Source organism: Felis catus, chromosome D2 (assembly GCF_018350175.1).
Source record: "Felis catus isolate Fca126 chromosome D2, F.catus_Fca126_mat1.0, whole genome shotgun sequence".
NCBI classification, from domain to species: domain Eukaryota; kingdom Metazoa; phylum Chordata; class Mammalia; order Carnivora; family Felidae; genus Felis; species Felis catus.
The window spans coordinates 49,929,571-49,950,764 of NC_058378.1; the positions used below are offsets into that span (position 1 = coordinate 49,929,571).

General features: G+C 45.3%; 1 long non-coding RNA gene across 2 annotated transcripts in view; it reads right to left on the minus strand.

Moving 5' to 3' along the window:
* Positions 1-367: 367 nt before the first annotated feature.
* LOC109492915 overlaps positions 368-21,194 on the minus strand; it is a 64,954-nt gene continuing 44,127 nt past the window's right edge. The window contains exons 2-4 of one of the 2 annotated variants that reach the window (XR_006587136.1): positions 11,247-11,443; positions 2,915-2,955; positions 368-607 (exon numbers count right to left, since the gene is read on the minus strand). This is a non-coding gene — a long non-coding RNA (uncharacterized LOC109492915). The remainder of the gene's footprint in view (positions 608-2,914; positions 2,956-11,246; positions 11,444-21,194) is intronic. The other variant, XR_002736647.2, reaches the window with a different exon arrangement.

Consider the following 21,194-nt stretch of genomic DNA (forward strand, 5'->3'; position numbering starts at 1 on the left):
CATACTGGGCTCGAGGCACAGAGAACTGGCCTGCTCTCCCCCAGCTCCCGTTGGCTGAGGTAGGATGTGTGGCCACAGTAAGGCCTGGGCAGGGGCTCCGGTAGCGTGTGGCAGATGGGGGCCCTGGAGAACTCTCTTCCCAGTTCTTCGTGCCCCAGGATGGGAGCACTGGTCCCTGAAGCAGGAACCCCCAGCGGAGAAGCCTGTGGAGACCGGGAGCCCAAGAGTGTGGACATGGGATGGGCCTGCTGGGAGTCGGGGAGGGGGCAGTCTGTGGGAGGCCTCAGACCTCACTGTCTGGGGACATCCTAGAAACAACGATGATATGGCATAAACATCAGGCACTCTGCTAAACCATCACACACGCTGAGAGAGGCAGGAATTGTTTCCTCTCATTACAGAGGAGTAAACAGAGGCCCAGAGAGGGCCAGTGTCTTGCCCAAGGTCACACGTGTGGCAACTAGAACAGGGCAGGACTTGTGTAGGGCCCTCTGAGACTGTTTCATCTTCCTCGGAGAGGGGAATGATGGTCAGGAGGCTGAGACAGGGTCGGCTCCGAGACACCAGGCAGCATCACCCTTGGAGCCCGGACCACCTCTGAGTGAGGCTACGTTGGAAAAACAATATGTGGGTTTTAATATACCATCAGGATGATCTTTATAAACATCGCAAAGCTAATACTGCATCAACAGAAAGATCTTCTAAAAAGAAGCTTAGGAGGCCCCGGGACAGAAGGCCTGCACTGTGTGGCTTGAGCCTTTGCCTCCGGGGGCCTCGTCCCTCCTGTGTGGGGGGCTGGCTGAGCCCCAAGGACAGCTGAGTGTGCTTTGGAGACAGCCAGCAACCGCTATTAGCCCTGAGAAAATTCTAACAATTGCTTTTTGGAGTATCTTCTGCAGGAGGGGCCGGTGGGCAGGTGGTCAGGGGTGGCTGTTTTCCCAGTGAGTGAGGCACGGCACGGACTGGGCGGGGTGGAGGCTGTCCTGGCCGTTCCTGGACTGGCTCTGCAAGGCCTTTCCCTTCACCTGAGCCCATCTGCTCCTCTGGGCCCTGTGGGCACTCAGTCCACCCAAAGTGTTTTCTTTTGCTCCCAGTTGTCTGTCCTGGAGCCCCAGAAATGAAAGCCTCCCTCCCACCATCTGATCTCATCAAGTCCAAAAAGGCTGCCCGGGACAGGAAGGAGTTTCCCGTTCTGACAGCTGGACAGAGGCCTCTAGCAAGGTGCTTGGTGCCAGGCACGGCTGCGACATGGACAAGAAAGGTCCTGGCCTGAGAAGCTCCCTCCCAACCAAAGCTTATGTGAGCTGGGAAGGGCCCAGGCTCTGACCCGACCATCTTGCTGCTGCCAAGGACAATGCTCTGCATGGCTCATAGGTCCAGATGTCCGCCGGAGACCTCACTCCTTGGCCAGAATCTCTGTTGAGGCTCTGGCTCCTCCTCTGAGAGGAGCCCCGGAGGAGCTGGGGGCCAGGGCCGGGCCACCTCTGACTCTGCATTAGCAGCCCTTAATCATGGCCTTGGCATGTGACAAAGACAGACACAGCTGGTTCACCCACAGCTGAGCCCCTGCTGCCCCCTTGCCCTGCCAATAGCCATCCCACGGATGCAGGACAGGGGGGTGGAGGCAGTCTTTATCCCAGAATCAGGGGATTCCACTGCACAGGATCCACAAGCCTCCTGAAGTTGTAGCCAACAAAAACTGTCTGCTGCTGTGTTGTGGTCTCTATGTCCTTGCCTGGCTTTCATGGATTCTTAAAGGGGCCCATGACCCAAAGAAGGTCAGAAGTGCGATCTAGGACACAGAGGGCTCCAGGACTCCCTGGCCCTGCACAAGCTACAAGCACATGTTATGGGTGGAGTTGGATAGGGTGGGTGGGAGTAGGAAGAAAGGAAGGGATGTCAGGCCCCTTTGTGGATAAAACAGATCTTACACTTATTTCAGAATCTTAGAAGACAAAACGCACTGCATAATTTTCAAATTATAATTTAGAAACTTAAAAATCGGATCATTCTGCACACTTTTTTGATAATATTATTGGCTAAGTACCTAGATCCGCTCTTCCACTAAAAATGTGGACGAAATATAAAAATAATCTAGAATATGTTAAAGAATTAGCCAAAAAGCAAGAACTTCTCAAGTCATAACATTCAGACAATACAAAAAGTCAGACAGGCAAGCCAGCATTTGGCCTGAGGGAATTTGCCAAACAAAGTAAACTTGAACTTTGAGTTTCACGACTTCTTGGTGAGTAGTGGACAGAAGTCAAAACCCATGACTGGCTCAGCTTCCTATAGAATATCCCCACAAAGTTGGACCCTAATCAGCTACATTCTCAGAGGAAGGGTAAACTAGAAATAAACCTTCCTTCTCTCAAGGGAATAACAATATCAGGTACCTTGATCATCAGTGCTGAGAGGAGACAGGCAAAAAAAAAAACACCAAAACCAAAACCAAAAACCAACCAACCAACCAACCAACCAACCAACCAACCAACCCTGCGGAGAATCTATAAACATAAGCCAGTGGCTTTCTTGTAGGTTTTCAGTCTTAATCCACAAGATCTTAGGGGTCTGAAACTTTGAGCCGGTAACTCAATTTTCAGTATGCATAGTGGTGGTGTCCATAGGTACAAAGCAAATTCTCCCTGAAGAACCCACAAATCATATATTCCAAGTGCCATAGACTGAATGTTTGCATCCCCCTCCCCCCAAATTCATACATTAAAACTGAATCCCTAAAGTGATAGTATTTGGAAGTGGGGCTTTGGGAGGTAATTAGGTCATAAGGGTGGAGACCTCATAAATGAGATTAGTGCCCTTATAAAAGAGACCCCAGCAAGCTCCCTTTCTCCTACCATCATGTGAGGTTACAGTGAAAAGATTGCCATCTATGAACTAGGAAGTAGGCACTCACCAGACACTGAATGTTCCAGTGCTTCATCTTGGATTTCCCACCTGCAGAATTTTGAGAAATAAATTTTGAGAAATAAATAAATAAGCCACCCGGTCTATGGTATTTTTGTTACAGAAGCCCAAACAAACTAACACACTAAGAAAATTAAATGTTCGTGGTCAAAAATAACTAAACACAAACACGAATCAAGGAATAGAATTGAGAACCCAGAAATAAACCATATAATATGGACACCTGCATATACTTGAGCTAGTATGGCTGATCAGTGCAAAATGGGCTAGAAATGGTCCTTAGAATGGCCCAATGGTCCTTAGAAAATTGCAAATACATATGGAAAAAAGTAAAATTATATCCCTATTTCACACCATTACAAAAAGTTATCCTACATATGAAAGAAATAGAAGACTGTTAGAAGAGAATATGTACGATTGTCTTCATGAATTCAAGCTGGGAAGGATTTCTTAAACAGGAAATAAAAATCATAAACCAGAGAGGCAAATATTGAGAAATTCGATCACAGGAAGATTGAGAACCTTTGTTCATTCAAAGGTATCATTAGGAGAGTAAAACTATAAACTACCAACTAAAAGAAGATAATGTACATTTATAATACATTCAGTGATTTTAAAAATGATCATTCTTGATGTTGCAGATATAGTTCTCTATTTAATAGATTTTTTAAGACATTTATTTCAATTTCTTAAAGAGTCTCCTTCCTAGAATGCACATCTGTTTTAGGTACTGGAAGCCACAGTGCTGGTCTCTCATCGCATAGAATAATAAGGATAACTGCCAGGCCTATCAAACTGGTCCCCCTGTACCATATGGCACCCCATGACTTTCTTCTCAATACAGCTTTTATTTATTTTTCTTTTTTTTTGATTTTTATTTAAATTTAAGTTACTTTACAGTATTATATTAGTTTCACATGTACAATATAGGGATTCAACAGTTCTATACATCACAGATTACAGGTGCTCATCATGACAAAAGTGCATTTCTTAATCCCATCACCTACTTCATCCATGCCCCACCCCTCACCGCCCCTCTGGCATCCATCAGTTTGTTCATCATAGTCAAGTGTCTGTTTCTTGATTTGTCTCTCTCTCTCTTTCTCTTTGTTTTCTTTCTTAGATTCCAACATAAGAGGGAAATCATACAGTATTTGTCTTTCTCTAATTTCACTTAACATTATGTTCTCTAGCTCCATCCATGTCATTGCAAATGGCAAGATTTCATTATTTTCATGGCTGTATGATATTCCATCATACACACACACACCATATATATATATATATATATATATAATATACACACTATATATATATATATGTATGTATATATATATATATATATATATATATATATATATATATATATATATATATCTCACATCTTCTTTATCCATTCATCAACTGAGGGATACTTGGGCTGCTTCCATATCTTGGCTATTGTAAATAATGCTGCTATAAACATAGAGGGGCATATATTCCTTGGAGTTAGTTTTTTTTTTTTAATTCTTTGGATAAATACCCAGTAGTGCGACTGCTGGATTGTAGGGTAGTTCTATTTTTAACTTTTTGAGAAACCTCCATACTGTTTTCCACAGTGGCTGCCCCAGTATGCATTCCCACCAACAGTGCCTGAGTGTACCTTTTTCCCCACATCCTAACACCTGTTGTTTCTTGTGTTGTTGAATTCTGACAAGTGTGAGGTGATGTCTCATCATAGTTTTGATTTGTATTTTCCTGACGGTAAGTGATGATGAGCATCTTTTCATGTGTCTATTGGTCATCTGGATGTCTTCTTTGGAGAAATGTCTGTTCATGTCTTCTGCCCATCTCTTCCCTGGATTATTTGGTCTTTTGGATGTTGAGGGTTTTGTTTGTTTGTTTGTTTGTTGGTTGGTTGGTTTTTGAGAGAGAGAGAGAGAGAGAGAGAGAGAGAGAGAGAGAGAGAGAGAGAGAATGAGCAGGAAAGGGGCAGAGAGAGATGGAGACACAGAATCCGAAGCAGGCTCCAGGCTCTGAGCTGTCAGCACAGAGCCCATCATGGGGCTCAAACTCACGAACTGTGAGATCATGACCTGAGCCGAAGTCAGATGCATAACCGACTGAGCCACCCAGGTGCCCGTGGATGTTGTTTCAGTTCTTTATAGACCTTGGATACTAACCTTTTATCGGATATGTCATTTGCAAATATTTTCTCCCTTTCCATAGTTGCCTTCTAGTTTTATTGTTTCCTTTGCTGCACGTAAGCTTTTTATTTTGATGTAGTCTCAATATTTATTTTCGCTTTTGTTTCTCTTGCCTTGGGAGACATATCTAGAAAAAGCTGTTATGGCCAAGGTCCCAGGTGTTACATTTAGTCTTTAATCCATTCTGAATTTATTTTTGTGTACGGTGTAAGAAAGGGGCCCAGTTTCATTCTTTTGCATATTACTGTCCAGTTTTCCCAGCATCATTTGTTGAAGAGATGGTCCTTTTCCCATTGGATAGTCTTTCCTGCTTTGTCAAAAATTAAGTGACCATAGTGTTGTGGGTTTATTTCTGGGTTTTCTATTCTGCTCCATTGAGTTATGTGTCAAGACAGCTTTTAAAGGTTTTCTGTTCCTTTTCCTTGCATCTATGGTCACTGCTATCAGCAGTGAGTCTCTTTCTCAGTAAGTTCCTCTAATGGGGCTGGAGTCAAGAATATGAGACTGTAAGAGTAAACTGGCTCATTGAAGAACTCTCCTCCAAATAGAGTCACCTGTCCGACTTGATACAAACATCTGGATGCTCAGATACCTTTTAAAAAGAAAGGCTTTCTTGAGATAAAATTGACATCCAATAAACTGTGTATATTTAAAGTGTACAGTTTGATGTTTTGACAGATGTATGCACCCATGAAACCATCACCACAATCAAGATAATGAACTCAACCATCCCCCATCCAAAACTTCCATGTGTGACCTCTCCCTCTGGTTCTTGCCTCATGTCATATCTAATAAACCATTGCTGGATTCGAGAATGTGAAAAATCACACCCATGTTTGCTGAGATTTTAACAGTTTGAGCTCTTATACTTACATCTTTGTAAACGTTTGCAGCTGAAGCTCCATGGGCATCTCTGGAGAGACGATTTACTCAGGTAATGACTATATAGCACCATGTTTCAAGACCTATCAATCACCAGGCATTTTACACATCTTACCAACTGTCAGTTTTATCTTCACACACCCTAAGCAGTGGGCAATATCACTCTTTTCACAGATGGAGAAGATGAGGCTCAATGACTGTCAATAATGTGTCAAAGTTCACATATTGACCAAGACCAGTGCCCATAGTCAAGCTCAGCTGGGTGTGAGCTCTGAGCTACATGTTCCTTGGCGGGCTACACTCCACACCCATCTCTGTCCCCAACTTGGGCTTGAGAGAGACTCAGCATTGGGTGGGCTACAGAGACCCCCTACCTGCTCTGCTTCCAGGGGTCCCCAGAGCACTCGTAAGCTCACCAGGGAGAGGGCAGTGCCCACTTTGGCTGGCCCCCACCTCTCTGTGTGGTCAGAAAGGGCATGGTACCAGAGAGGAGGGCCCAGATGTGTATTCATATGCTCCACTCAGCCAGAGGAAGGATTGGGGGCACAGAGGGTTAGCCATCCACCTGGGATTAGCTGGAGGGCACACGGGCCCTGGACAGGACTGGCGAGTGGGGCCCTGCACATGGCCCCGCAGCGGAAAGTGGTGGCCCAAATTTAAGGAGACCGTAAGTGAAGAAGAGAAGGGCAAGAGAGTGAATCCCAACCTCCCTTGATACACCCTCCCTGGGAGATGCATATGCCAGAGTGGGGTTGTGGGCGTTTATGCACCGAAGCCCGGAAAACACACGTGTTCAAAGTGTCCCTACTCCTGCCTGTCCCACTGGCCACCAGACATGCAGCCAGTTGGCCAAGTCCCATGTGGGCATAGAGCCAGGCAAGCAGGGGCTTCAGCTGCAGAAGTGCTCCCCCTATGCTCACTCCTCCCTCCTTCCCAGGTCCCTGCACAGGTCAGCAGGGACTTCTACCTGTGAACTTTACTGCAACTGTCCCCTCCACCTGGCCTGCAAAGTTACACCAGTCCAGCTTTAGCCCTTTGTGGGCCTTCCCTGATGGCTTGGACAGGGCGAGGAAGCCCTTTCCCGGATCCCACATCACGGAGCCTGGGTCTCCTTGAAGTTTGGCTTCTGCAAGTTCTGTCTGCAAACAGGAGCCGCTTGGACAGCCTCTAGGCCGAGGTGGGAAGCAGGCATCTGCGAGACCTGGCAATGCCGGGACAGGATGGACGATCCCAGCTCACCCACCCCTGAAGGAAGTAGGGCCTGGCCAGCTGCAGCCTCTGGAGCCCAGACTCTCCAAGAAACTGAGTCACAGCTTGGGGTGGCCCAAGTAGGAGGCCTCCCTGGGCAACTGCAGCGGGGATATTTTTAGGTTCTGTTGTGTTTCTCATAAGAAAATATTTTTAGACCAAATTCCCCCTGAGTGGCAACATGTAGCTTCTGGCTAATTATGCAATTAATCAGCAGGGCTGAGAGTGCGTGGGCGAGCCCGTGAAGGGCACACAACGCTACTCCACGGACTGGGACACCTGCAGGAAGGCCACAGCCACCAAGGGCAGAGACCACACTGAGCCTGAAGCCCTTACATCACCCTCTTTCAGACCTGCCGGGCCCTGACTCCTGCAGGGAAAGCAAGCACCCTCACCATGGCCCAGAGCTGCAGCTCCCACAAGAGGAAGCTATATAGTCAGGGTGGACAGACTGCCCTTCTTCTGGGACGTGAGACACTCAGCCAAGCCTGGGCTCTGCAGAAGTCACAGACCTAGGAGCCAGCTTGCTCGGTGAGCCCGCGGATCCCCTGGTGCAGGGGTGCTGCGCACAGCTGTCTGGGCCATACCCCGAGTGGGGGCACCTGCTGGGAGAACAGGGCTGTGCTCCCACTGGGCCCTGTGTACCCCAACTCAGGTTAGGGCTGCCTCCTCTTCCTAATTCACGCCAAGGCCCTAGGGGTCAGGGCAGCTCCCAGCCATTGCCATTCGGCCCTGCTGAGTGAACGTGTGGCTGGGAGGAAGCTCACGTCTGCACCCTAGAATGCAGGGAGCAGGCTCTTCACCCCAGGATTCTCCCCAGGATCCTTTTGCACGTCTAAAATCAACCGGGCTGCAAAGGCAAGGGAATTAAAAGCAAAAATGAACTACTGGGACCTTATGAAGATAAAAAAGCTTCTGCACAGCAAAGGAAACAGCCAACAAAACTAAAAGGCAACCAACGGAATGGGAAAAGATATTTGCAAATAACATATCGGACAAAGGGCTAGTATCCAAAAATCTATAAAGAGCTCACCAAACTCCACACCCGAAAAACAAATAACCCAGTGAATAAATGGGCAGAAAACATGAATAGACACTTCTCTAAAGAAGACATCCGGATGGCCAACAGGCACATGAAAAGATGCTCAACGTCGCTCCTCATCAGGGAAATACAAATCAAAACCACACTCAGATATCACCTCATGCCAGTCAGAGTGGCCAAAATGAACAAATCAGGAGACTATAGATGCTGGAGAGGATGTGGAGAAACGGGAACCCTCTTGCACTGTTGGTGGGAATGCAAATTGGTGCAGCCACTCTGGAAAACAGTGTGGAGGTTTCTCAAAAAATTAAAAATAGATCTACTCTATGACCCAGCAATAGCACTGCTAGGAATTTGCCCAAGGGATACAGGAGTGCTGATGCATAGGGCACTTGTACCCCAATGTTTATAGCAGCACTCTTAACAATAGCCAAATTATGGAAAGAGCCTAAATGTCCATCAACTGATGAATGGATAAAGAAATTGTGGTTTATATACACAATGGAGTACTACATGGCAATGAGAAAGAACGAAATATGGCCCTTTGTAGCAATGTGGATGGAACTGGAGAGTGTGATGCTAAGTGAAATAAGCCATACAGAGAAAGGCAGATACCATATGTTTTCAGTCTTATGTGGATCCTGAGAAACTTAACAGAAATCCATGGGGGAGGGGAAGGAAAAAAAAAAAGAGGTTAGAGTGGGAGAGAGCCAAAGCATAAGAGACTCTTAAAAACTGAGAACAAACTGAGGGTTGATGGGGAGTGGGAGGGAGGGGAGGGTGGGTGATGGGTATTGAGGAAGGCACCTTTTGGGTGAGCACTGGGTGTTGTATGGAAACCAATGTGACAATAAATTTCATATATTGAAAAAAATAAAAAATAAAAAATAAAAAAAGGAAAAAATCTTCACTAAAAATAATAAAATAAAATAAAACAAAAAATAAAACAAAAAATAAAACAAAATAAAATAAAATAAAATAAAACAAAACAAAACAAAACAAAACAAAATAAAATAAAATAAAATGAAATAAAATAAAATCAACCGGGCTGCCCTCCAGTACTGACCCCCATGGGGCCCTCCGGGGAGAGGCAGTGAGGAGAGAGAGCTTTGGGATGCTTCACTCAGAGCAGAGAAATCCTTATATTCAGACGCCCACCAGACCTTCATAACACCAACAGAAGTGGGCTGCTGTAGAAGGTGAACCAGACCCAGGGCTGTAGCAGCGGGGGCCCTTCTCAACACTTCCTTTTCTTTCCACTGGGTTTAGAGACCTGAATCTCCCCTGTGCCTCCTCTTCCCTTCCCTGTGACAGAAGGGCAAGGGAGGCTCCCTGGCAGGGCCGTCTGGGCATTAGGGGAGGGAACCCGTGTGTTCACCCACATGCACTGGCTCAGCCGGCATGGCAGGTGCAGGGCAAAGCTGGGGATGGTAAAATGGTAAAGCAGGTTTCAGCCTGAGGAAGGGACCTTCTCCCTACAGATATTCTTTCCCCCTGTTTTGTTTTCTTAAGTAAACAGGACCATGTGGCGATTCTGAGTTTTGAGGAGACACGCTTTGGAACAAAATGACCCACGAATCGAAACATGCCTCACCACGATCAACAGGCCCAGCCCACTTGTTCAAGTGCAGTTGCTCGGTGACAGAGCCCGTCCTCTGCTGAATTCCAGGAGGAGCCCAGCCGCTGGCAGACACATCCCTGCTCTGAGGGACAGCAGCAGGTTCTGTCCCAGTGACCACGGCAAGGGTCAGTCTTCCAACCAGTGCAGCTGTCACCCCCCACGGGTCTCTGAGAGCAGCCCAGGCCGGGGCAGGGGCAGGACGAAGGTGCCGGCTCCTGTCCCTCGGCTGTTAATGCCATCTGGCTTTTGCCCTGGGACTCTGTGGAGTTTCTGCCATGGGGCAGGGGCGGGAGACTGGAGTTGGTATTAGTATCATTTCTGTCTTTCTCTTTTGCTCCCTGCACCCAAGTGTCGGGGGCTGCATTTTGACTTTTCAGAAGATCCATGTGAAGAGTGCTTCATTCGGTCATCAGGGGTAGTGACTGCTGAGACGGAGAGGGTGGAACTGGCCGGAGACACATTCGGTGGGGCAGAAGGCCACCTCCCAGGTCGCCTTAAGGTTGCATGCAAATAAGAAAAGCACGTGTGCCCATCATGGGAGGCGCCCTGGTTCCTGGCTCCGCCACATGCCCGCAGCGCTGGCCAGTAAGGCTCCCACCTCCCCAGTGGTCCCAGAGCCTCATTCCTTGCCTTTTGCCCTTTACGCAAAACCACCCAGCCTGACAAACTCTTTAGCCTTTAGGACCTGGTCAGCTGTTGCTTGTAGTGAAGCCTTTCCCCAGGCCCCAGCCCACCCCAGGGCCACAGGGGTGGCCCGCGTGAGTCTGTGCACAGTGCATCGGGCCCGGCAGGCGTCTGCTTGGATACCTGTCCCCTCCCCAGACCGAGCACCTCAGAAGCCTGTGTTAACCGGGAACTGATTCCCTGCCACGGCCGCTACCCCGGCTACAAGGGCTTCTCCCTGCTCTCCTCCAGAGGGTGGTGACCCCTCGCCCAGCGCGAGCAGGGACCAGCCTGGCCTCGTTCCCGGCCAGCTGGAAGAGGTGGGCGAGCCTGCCACTCACCACCCACGACGCTGCCGCAGCGGGTCCCTACAGCTTGACCCAAAATAGCCTGGGCCGGGAAACCGGAGCGTGACAAGGACGACACAGCCCAGCTGTTAAAGAAGGCAGCATCCTCACCTCCTCCCTACTTGTTCAAATTCAGCTCGAGCCCATCTCCCCCGAGAAGTCTGTGCCTCTGCCTCAGCCCTCCACGTGGGCTCCCGGGTCTTTGCCGCCCCCACGGCTCCTCGGGCTGGAGCGTGTCCCCCTGGGAAGTATGCAGCAGGGGAGAGCAACTGGGAGCAGGGGAGAGGGGGCACAGAGTTTTGGAAGACGGAAGCCAAGAAAATGCGGGGTACCTGACTCCACAGAGTAGAAGACGCTGGACCTTAGCTGCCGACAAGGGGCGGGATGGGGCGTCGATAAGCGGGAAGCGTGGCCAGCTTCCCAGGAAGAAGGGACCCCGGGGACACGAGGGGGTGCAAGCTGGCTGCCCACTGGCTGTCTGCTGTCAGCTCCAGTGTCCCTCTCGCTCCCACGGCTCCAACACGTTGGCCTGAGGACACACCAAGCTTACTCGCACACGGGGCCTTTGCACAGGTGTTTCTCCTGCCCCGATGAGCTCCTCTTCTAGAAACCCACAGGGCTCGCCTGCACCTGCCAGGCCTCTAAGTGCGCCCTCCTCACACAGCTCTGCGGGGAGAGAAGCTCTCCCGTAGCCCGTCCTGTTAGTGGCCAGTAAGGCTCTGCAGAGAGACTCGTGCAGGGTTCAAAAGTCGCTGGGATGGTTAAGTCTAGAGTCAGCAGCCCTTTATCCGAACCATTACTTCATTCCTGGCACCGATTTGTTTCTGTATCTCAGCTTTTAATATTTCTTAAAGGAAATAACTACACAGATATTAAATTCTACTTCCAGTTTTAAATTCTGTGTCCTTATGTTTGGTTAAAGGCTGACAAGGTGCAAAACACTGTTCCCTTTTTAGCGCCTATAGGATATTTTCACCATCTGTTACACACACACACACACACACACACACACACACTGCATGGATCTGAGGGTTGGCAACCCTTAATAGTCCTGTTTCCTGGACCCTTTGAGAAGGGCTGCTACCAGGGAAACTTTGGGTCTTCAACACTTGATCAAGGTAACTATTTTTTAAAAGTCCAGTACTTGAGCATTAGGTCTGTTCCTCTTTTTAATGGTAGAAAGCAGCTTAACTTTGAGATCAAACTATGCTATATCCCAATACATAGGCACTGTCACATCTTTAACATACAGGCACATGACATTAAACAAAACGTACAAACACTAAAGACCTCAAAATCGAACTGACCAGGAAAAGGAGTAGCAGAAATCCAAGTAGGCTGCCTCCTCCCAAGACGTCAGGTCAAGAACATTTCTTTCCCTTCCTCCTTTCTTCTCTGACCATCCTTTTCCTAATTCTTCCACCATGAAACTTTTTTATGATTCTTTTGTCCACCTTTTGCCTTGCCCTGGCCTGGAAAGAATGTCATGGTTCACACGTCTCAGGTCACTGTACAGGAAGGTAATCGGATCTGCAACCGACTGTTGGACTCGCTACGATGCTGCTGGTCCTGTGGTTCTGACTTCCACTGCCTCAGTTTCTCTGGAACAAGCTCACTGGATAAACTCTTCCGGGGGAAGTGGAGACACAGTTACATGAAATACATAAATAGGCCACCTGGCTAAAAGAAATATCCCTGATGTACCAGTCAAGGTCGAGTTTGTGTAGTAGTCTCCACCCCCCCTTACCCGAGACCCCTAGCAGATGCCTGAAATGGCCAATAGTACTGAACTTTATGTACACACTAAGTTCTTCCCGAAGCATACACGCCTACGATAAAGTTTAATTTATAAATGAGGCACAGTAAGAATTTTTTTATTGTTTACTTATTTATTTTGAGAGAGAGCACTCACTCACTTTATTTTGAGAGAGTGGGGGATGGGCAGAGAGAAGAGAATCCCAAGCAGGGTCCACACACAGGGGTCAATCCACAAACCATGAAATCGTGGCCTGAGCTGAAATCAAGAGTCAGACGCTTAACTGACTGAGCCACCCAGCTGCCTCTCATTGCCTTTTTTTTTTTTTAAATTCGAGATGCTTCCTATGTGCCTTTATGTTAGAATTGATTTCTCTCCCTTCTTCCTAAACCTTGTCACACCTGTTTTAAATAAACTCCAAGTTTATTTTATTCATGATTCTTGGTATTTAAGGGAAACTACAATGTGAGTTGGAAAAGAATATATATATGTCTGCTATGATATCAAAGAAACATTTTAATCCAAGCTCCACTAAAAACCCTAACAAGAGACATTGCATGATTTTGGAAAAATGACAGTGAAAATGAATAAAAAGAAGCATCACAAAGGCCAAATTATCCCCAAAAGGTGGTGCTGGTAGGTCAGCACTGCCTCTTGACTCACACGTGAAAGTCACAACATGCTTGAAAATACTTAGCGCTCAAAGAAATACCCGACACAGAGAATTACTTTTATACTGTGGACTTCCTTGGGACAAGGACTAAACTCAGATTCTAATACAGCACTTAGAATAATAGTAAACGCGCAATTAAGTATCTGTTGTATTGACACGTTCTTTTTATAACCGATGTAGTGAATTCTTGGTAACTCGTCTGTTATATAATATCTGGCGGTTAGGTTATTGCTGAAGAGCATTTTGCACCCCATCTGCTGCTCTTCAGTGGCATTTAACACCAGAAAAATATGAATGCATTTGTTTCTTATTCGGCTCCCTGACCCTCAAGAATGTAAGGGGTTCCATTTATTTTGTTCAGCGCTGTGTCCCCAGCGCCTAGAGCAGTGTCTGGAACACAGTAGGTGCCAATAAACACTCACCATATGACTGGATGAATGAACTTGAAAAAGATCGGGTTCAGCTGTGAAAGACATTTACTTAGCCATGTGTTAAAAAGAAAGCATGAATTTAAGTGGGTATCATGAGCTAACTCCATTAAAAGGAAGTAGAGACGAAACTCTCAGTCTCCTTGGAAAGAAGTCCATCACTTAGGCAACATCTAAAATGCAAAAATCAAGAAACAGTAGTGTAGGCACTTTACTTGGAATCATAAAGGTAAATTGCAGAAGGAAGACCCAAAAGGCTTAAACAGGATGCTTCTGGGAGCAGGGGGGATTAGGGCATGGGGCCGCCATGTTTCTTTATAAACTTTGTAATATGTTTAAATGTTTTAGACAATGCTTACATATCACTTGGATTAAATTTTTAAAATAACTAATGAAAGATAGCCTTGATTTGATGTTTTATAAGATGTCATTAAATCCACAGGTTTGTTTAATTTTGTTAAATCTAGGCAACTGTTTTAGTACTTTTGAAAATTAAATTACACTTTTTATTTTGAAATACAGATTCACATGCAGTGCTAATAAATACTACTGATAGATTTTGTGTATTTTTACCTCGTGTCCTCCAATGACAACATCTTGTGAAAACTATACTACAATGTCACAATCAATTGACATTGATCCAGTAGAAACAGAACATTTCCATCACCACTAGGATCCCTCATGTTGAAACTTGTTGACACACACTTCCCTCCTAGCTCCCCAAGGAGAGGAGTTTCCTGACCCCTCATCTTACCCCATCCTTAACCCCTGGAAAACATGAAACTCTTTTCCATTTCTACCATTTTGTCATTTCAAGAATGTTATACAATGAAATCATAACGTATGTAACCTCTAGCTTGGGCTTTTTTCACGCAGCATAATTCTTCAGAGATTCATCCAGGTTGATGGTTATATCAACAGTTTGTTACTTTTTATTGCTGAGTAATATTCCACGGTAGTGGCGTTGTTTGTTTAACCATTCACTTATTGAAGGATATTGGGGTGTCCCCAGTTTTCAGCTACTACCAAAAAACCCCAAACAAGATTGCTATGTACTTTCTTGAACAGATTTTTGTGTAAACATCAACTTTCATTTCTCAGATATAAATGCCCAGAAATGTAGTCACTGGATCATATGGTAGTTGCATGTTTAGTTTTTAAAAAAAAAAACTGCCGGGGCGCCTGGGTGGCTCAGTCCGACTTCAGCTCAGGTCATGATCTCGCGGTCCGTGAGTTCGAGCCCCGCGTCGGGCTCTGGGCTGATGGCTCAGAGCCTGGAGCTTGCTTCCGATTCTGTGTCTCCCTCTCTGTCTGCCCCTCCCCCGTTCATGCTCTGTCTCTCTCTGTCTCAAAAATAAATTTAAAAAAAAAAAGAAAAAAAAACTGCCAAAACATTTCCTAGAGTGGCTTTACCATTTGACATTCTCACCTGCAATGTATGAGTGATCCAGTTTCTCTGGACCCTTGCCAGCATTTGGTGTTGTCACTACTTTCTTATTTTAGCCTTTCTGATTGGTGTTTAGTGGTTTTAACTTACATTTCCCTGGTGGCCAATGATGTCGAACATCTTTTTCATGTAGTTATCTGTCGTCTCTTTGGTGAGATGTCTCTTCATGCCCTTTGCCCGTTTTCTAATTGGGTTATTTCTTTCACTGTTGCATTTTGAAAATTCTTCGTATGTTTTAGGCTATTCTTTTGGCAGGTATGTGGCTTGCAAATATATTTCCCCAGACCGTAGCTTGTCTTTTCCTCCTCTGAATAAGACATTTTGCAGAGCTAAACTTGTTCATTTTGATGAAGTCCACTTTAACCGTTTTTTTAAAATCAATTATGCTTTTGGTGTTAAATCTGAGAATATTTTGCCTAGTCCTCGATCCTGAAATTTTTATCTTTTTTCCCCAAAGCTTTATAGTGTTAAGTTTTACATTTAAGTCAATTATCCTTTTTACATTAATTTTTTATTAGGTGTGAGGTTAAGTTTTGGTTGTGGGGTTTTTTGTTTTTTGTTTTTTGTTTTGGCGGGGGGGAGGGAGGGTTGCATATGATTTCTCCAGCACAATCAATTGACATTGATCCAGTAGAAAAAGTGATTTGTTGAAAAAGTGATCTTTCTCCCACTGAATTACTTTTGCACCTTTTCCAAAAATCAGTTGGGCCAATTTGTGTGGGTTTATTTCTGGCTTCTATATTCTGCCCCAGTCATCTCTGTAACTGACCCTCTGCCAATACTACACAAGTCTTGATGACCGTAGTTGCATAATGTCTTAAACTCACGTACACTGATTCTTCTCACTCTAGTCTCCTTTTCAAAAGTGTGTTAACTATTCTAGTTCTTTTGCATTTCCATATTGATTTTAGAATGATTTTGTCTATATCTACAAAAAAAAAATTGCCGGGATTTTGATAGGAATTGTGTTAAACCTGAAAATCAATTTCAGAAGAGTCTTCACCATGCTCAGTCTTCCAATCCATGAGTACAGTATGTACCTCCATCACGTAGATCTTCTGTTATTTCTTTCATCAGTGTTTGGTAGTGTTCAGCACACAGGTCCTGTATGTGTTTTTGTTTGACTTACACCTCGGCAGTTCATTTATTTGAGCGATTTTAAATAGCAAGGTAACTTTTCCAGCTTTATTGAGATCTAATTAACAAATAAAAGTGTATGTACTTAAAGCATACGACATGAAGATCACTGTGAAATGATTCCACAATTAATCAGCACATCTATCACCTCACCTAATTGCCTTTTTGCATGTGTTTGGTGGGGAAGCTTAAAATGTACTCTCAGTAAGCAAATTTAGAGTATATAGCACAGTATCATTAACTATAGGCACTATGCTTTACGTTAGATCCCCGGCACTTATTCCTGATATAACTGAAAGTTTGGGGCCTTTAACCAACATCTCTGCACTTCTTCCTCCAACCCCAGCCCCAACCTCTGGCACCTAGTGTTCTACTATCTGCTTCGCTGGATTTGACTTTTAAAAAAATTCATATATGAGTGAGATCATACAGTATTTGTCATTCTCTGTCTGGCTTATTTCACTTAGCATAATGTCCTCCAGGCTCATCCATGTTGTCACAAATGACAGGCTTTTCTTCTGTTTTATGGCTAAATAACTGTATATATGTATACCACATTTTCTTTATTTACAATACTTAGGTTGTTTCCATACAGAGCTATTGTGAGTAATGCTGCAATGAACATGGAAGTGTAGATATCACTGTGAAGATATTGACTTCATTTCTTTTGGATATAAACACAAAAGTGGGTTTATTGGATCATGTGGTAGGTCTAGTTTTAATTTAATTTCAGTGTCTCCGTGTTTGTGCTGGTATATAGAAATACATTGGATTTTGTATGTTTATCTTGTATCATATGACCTTGCTAAAGTTCACTTATTAGTTCTAAGAGGGTTTTTTTTTATTATTTCTTATAATTTCTATAATTTTTATTATTTCTTACAATCATGTCATCTGTGAACAGAGACAATTTTATTTCTTCCTTTCTAGGCTGAATGCCTTTTATTTCTTTTTCTTGCCTTATTGCACTGTCTAGAACTTTCAGCACAATGTTGAGTAGAAGTGGCAAGAGTGGGTATCCTTGCTTTTTTCTTGATCTTAGGAGGAAAGCGTCCAGTTTTTCACTATTAGGTATTATGATAACTGTCTGTTTTTTGTAGATACTCTTAGCAAGCTGAGGAAGTTCCCCTCTGTTATTTTTCTAAAAACTTTGTCATGAATGGGTATTGAATTTTTTTAAAAAATTAATGTCATAAAACATACACAGCTTAAAATTTATCATTTTAAGCATTCTACAGTGACATATGGGACATTCACTACCTTGCCCAATCATCACTACTATCTATTTCCAGAACATTTTTTTCACACTGAAAGGAACTCTATACCCATTAGGCAGTCATTCCTCATATCCTCTTTCTCCCAAGGGTATTACATTTTGTCAAATGCTTTTTCTGCCTCAATTGATAGAATCATGTGATTTTTCTTTTTTCAGCCTGTTAATAGGGTGGATTAAAATGACTTTCACATAGTGAAACAGCTTTTGTATTTCTGGAATAAACTCTACTTGGTCATCGTGTATAATTGTTTTTATATATTACTAAATTGTGTTTGCCAATATTTTGTTCCTGATTTTTGCATCTGTACTCATGAGGAATTTTGGCCTACAGTGTTCCCTCTTTTTTGTACTATCTTAGTCTGGTTTTGTATCAGGGTAATACTAGCAATTATATTGAAAGGAGTTTGCTCCTGTTGTATTTCCTGGAAGATATTGTACAAAATTGGAGGTAATTCTTCTTTAAACATTGATACCACTCTCCAGTGATACCATCTGGGCCTGTAAATTTCCCTTTTGGGAGGTTTTAAATTATCACTTCAATTTCCTTAACAGTTATAGGGCTATTCAAATGATCTATTTCATATTCAGTGAGTTGTAGTAGTTTGTGGTTTTTGAAGAACTTAACCATTTTCTATAAGTTGTCAGATTTCTGTGTGTAGAGTTTCCCACAGTGTTCCCTAATATCCTTTGGTGTTCTCGGGGTCTGTAGTGATACCCTGTTTTATTCGTGATATTGGTGATTTTTATTGACCTTTTCGAAGAATCAACTTTTTGTTTCACTGATTTTCTCTATAGTCTTTCTGTTTTCAATGTCAGTGATTTCTGCTCTTATTTTCATTATTCCCTTCTTTCTACTTGCTTTGGGTTTATTTTGTTCTTCTTTTTCTAAGTTCTTGAGGAAGAAGTGTAGATTACTGATTTAACATGGTTCCTCTTTTCTTTCTTTTTAAACTCCAATTTTATTTTATTCTATTTTTTTACGTAGGCACCATGCCCAGTGTGGGGCTTGAACTCATGACCCTGAGGTCAAGAGTTATAGATTCTACCAACCAAGCCAGCCAGGCACCCCTGGTTCCTCTTTTCTAATGTGTACATTCAGTGTTATACATTTTCCTCTTGGTCATACTTTAGCTGTTTCTTACTAATCTTAATACATTACATTTTTATTTCATTCAGTTTTACTTCTTTTGACATTTTGTCTTTGACCTATGAGAGTTTGAATCTGAATCTTCCTGTGTGGCCCCTATTGACACCATGGGATGGAGGGGGCTCATTCCTGCCCCGTGGAAATGAGTGTCATGGCTCTCTACTTGGTCCTCTCTCACATTACCCCTACAGGGAGCTGGGGCACCTCATTACAGCCTGGTGACAGTGGAAGTCTACGCTATTCAGCCTTTGATGACAAGGGGGGCAGTGGGACCACAATCTTTTGTGGTGTTTGGTTGGAGTCACTGATTATCATCTAAAATTTTCTCTCTCTTTTGCAGAGAAGGAAACGGAGAATTGGAGATGGGAAACCCTGTCCCAGACCTCCCAGCTGGGAGGAGTGGAGCTGTGTTGACAGCAACACCCAGCACCTGCACAGCTCGGTGAGCTCCCCGAGGAGGGGCTGGTTCCCACAGCTGCCGGCAGGGGGTCTGTGCTTGGGCAGCGCAAGGGGCCAAAGATGAGCAGGAACGATCTGCTAGTTCCCTGCTCAAAAGCCATTTTGGCCTCATGTCTCCTCCAGGATAAAATCTTACCTCCTCAGGCTGGTATCCAGGGCCCCTAAGACTTTATTGGTCTTCTAAAAGGACCAACCAGGTCAACTCTTGCTCTGAACCCTAGTGTCCTGCACTTAGAATGGAACCTAGGCCATATGCTCTTGGGGCCAGCCACCTACTTCTCTGGTCTTCCTGTTTACCTGGCTCACTTGACTCTGTGTGCTCCCGTCTTCTTCTTGCCTGAACACTCCATACCCATTTCTGCCACAGGGCCTTTGCTCTGCTCTTCCCTCACCCTAGACAGCTGTTTGCACAGTTGGCTTCTCCTTGTCACTGCCTCAACAGAGAGGCCTACATTTTTTATGATGCCCCCACCTTGCCAGCCCCTGTCACTCTTGTTCCCATTATACTATTTCATTTTTTCCCTTTTTTTCTTCTCTTTTTAACATTTTTGTTTTTCACAGTGCCCTGCTTTCAAGATCTGTATTCATACCGAAAACCAAGAGCAAGCTAGCTTTTGCCCTGCTGCTTCATGGGTGCTGTTTCATTTTCTTCGTAGCGCGCATCTCACTCTAAATTTTTCTGATGTGTATTTGTTTATATGTTTATTTTCAGTCTCCTCTTTGGGGTCCCATGGGACAGGCTTGTCTTGTTTCAGCTCAGGCTCAGTAAGCAACAAATAGATGTATGTGTGCTCAGGGCTGGCTGGCTCCAGCCTCTCGGACACTGTTGGGTGCTGTCTGCAGGCCCGCGTGGTGCAGGCCAGACCGGCCAGGGTCTCTGTGCTGGGGGAGCAGCAGCACATGGGCAGAGGCCAGGCCTGTCAGCAGGAGACCCACTGAGGCAGAGGAACTAAGGAAGCCGCTAAGAGTCCATTTTCCCTCCTTGTTGCAGCCTTGACCAGAGGGCAGGGCTCTCTCTCACCCCTCCTAGGGAAAACCAGCTGTGGTCCTTCACACACACATTAGTCCTGCCCCTAACCCCCAACTCCCTGCCTGGAACAGGTGGTCCCAGCCCTGGAAGTGCAGGGTGGGACCAAGACCTGGCTCCTCTACTGGCTCCTGCACAGGCGGGCCACATGTCTTGCCCTTGCTGGCCTACACTGACTGCCCTGTAAAGTGAGGTATAAAGTTCCCACAGCCCTTCTGGTACATGCCTCACCCCCTGACCTGGCTAAGTATGCCCAGAGTCCATGGCCTGGGCAGAGCCATGGTCAGCAGCGTCCTGAAGGAGCCTCCTGGGCCAACAATTGCTCGTTAAAATGGAGCAGGCTGGTTGGGGAGACTCATCCTGGGGGAGGATACATACCCTTAGAAAAGGAAGAAAGTGTACAGAAGGTTAGCACACTACCAAAGGGTACATCCAACATGGAGCCGTGTGCATTATGGAGGGAAAGAGAAGGAATGATGCTGACTCTGTGTGTGGGGGCGGGGGGGCAGCGCTGGTCAGCGGCAGGGGACACAGACCTGCTCCAGCAGGACTACCGGCCCCCCCAGGGCTCTGCTCCTGGATGTACGCAGCCTGGTGCTGTCCACACCCAACACTTCCAACTCAGAGCTTCCTCAGCCAAGGGAGAGTGGGGGTGGGAAAGTGTCACTTCTCATTTCCTTTGACCAGCTCAAGAAGAAACAGAGCTCCGTTTTCTGAGAGGCTCATAATTAAATGAATTAAAATGTTTTCCTTCATGGTGACTTTGCCAACTCCCGTCCACCTCTCCCTGGCCCCGTTCCCAGCAAGTGGAGAGAGGCTGGGAGGATGCAGAGTGACATATTGTGTGCCTCCAGAGCAATTAGCTTGTGCATCGTCATTTTGGGGAGAGATTTATGGCCGGCATTCGGAGCATTCCAGCCCAGACCTCTG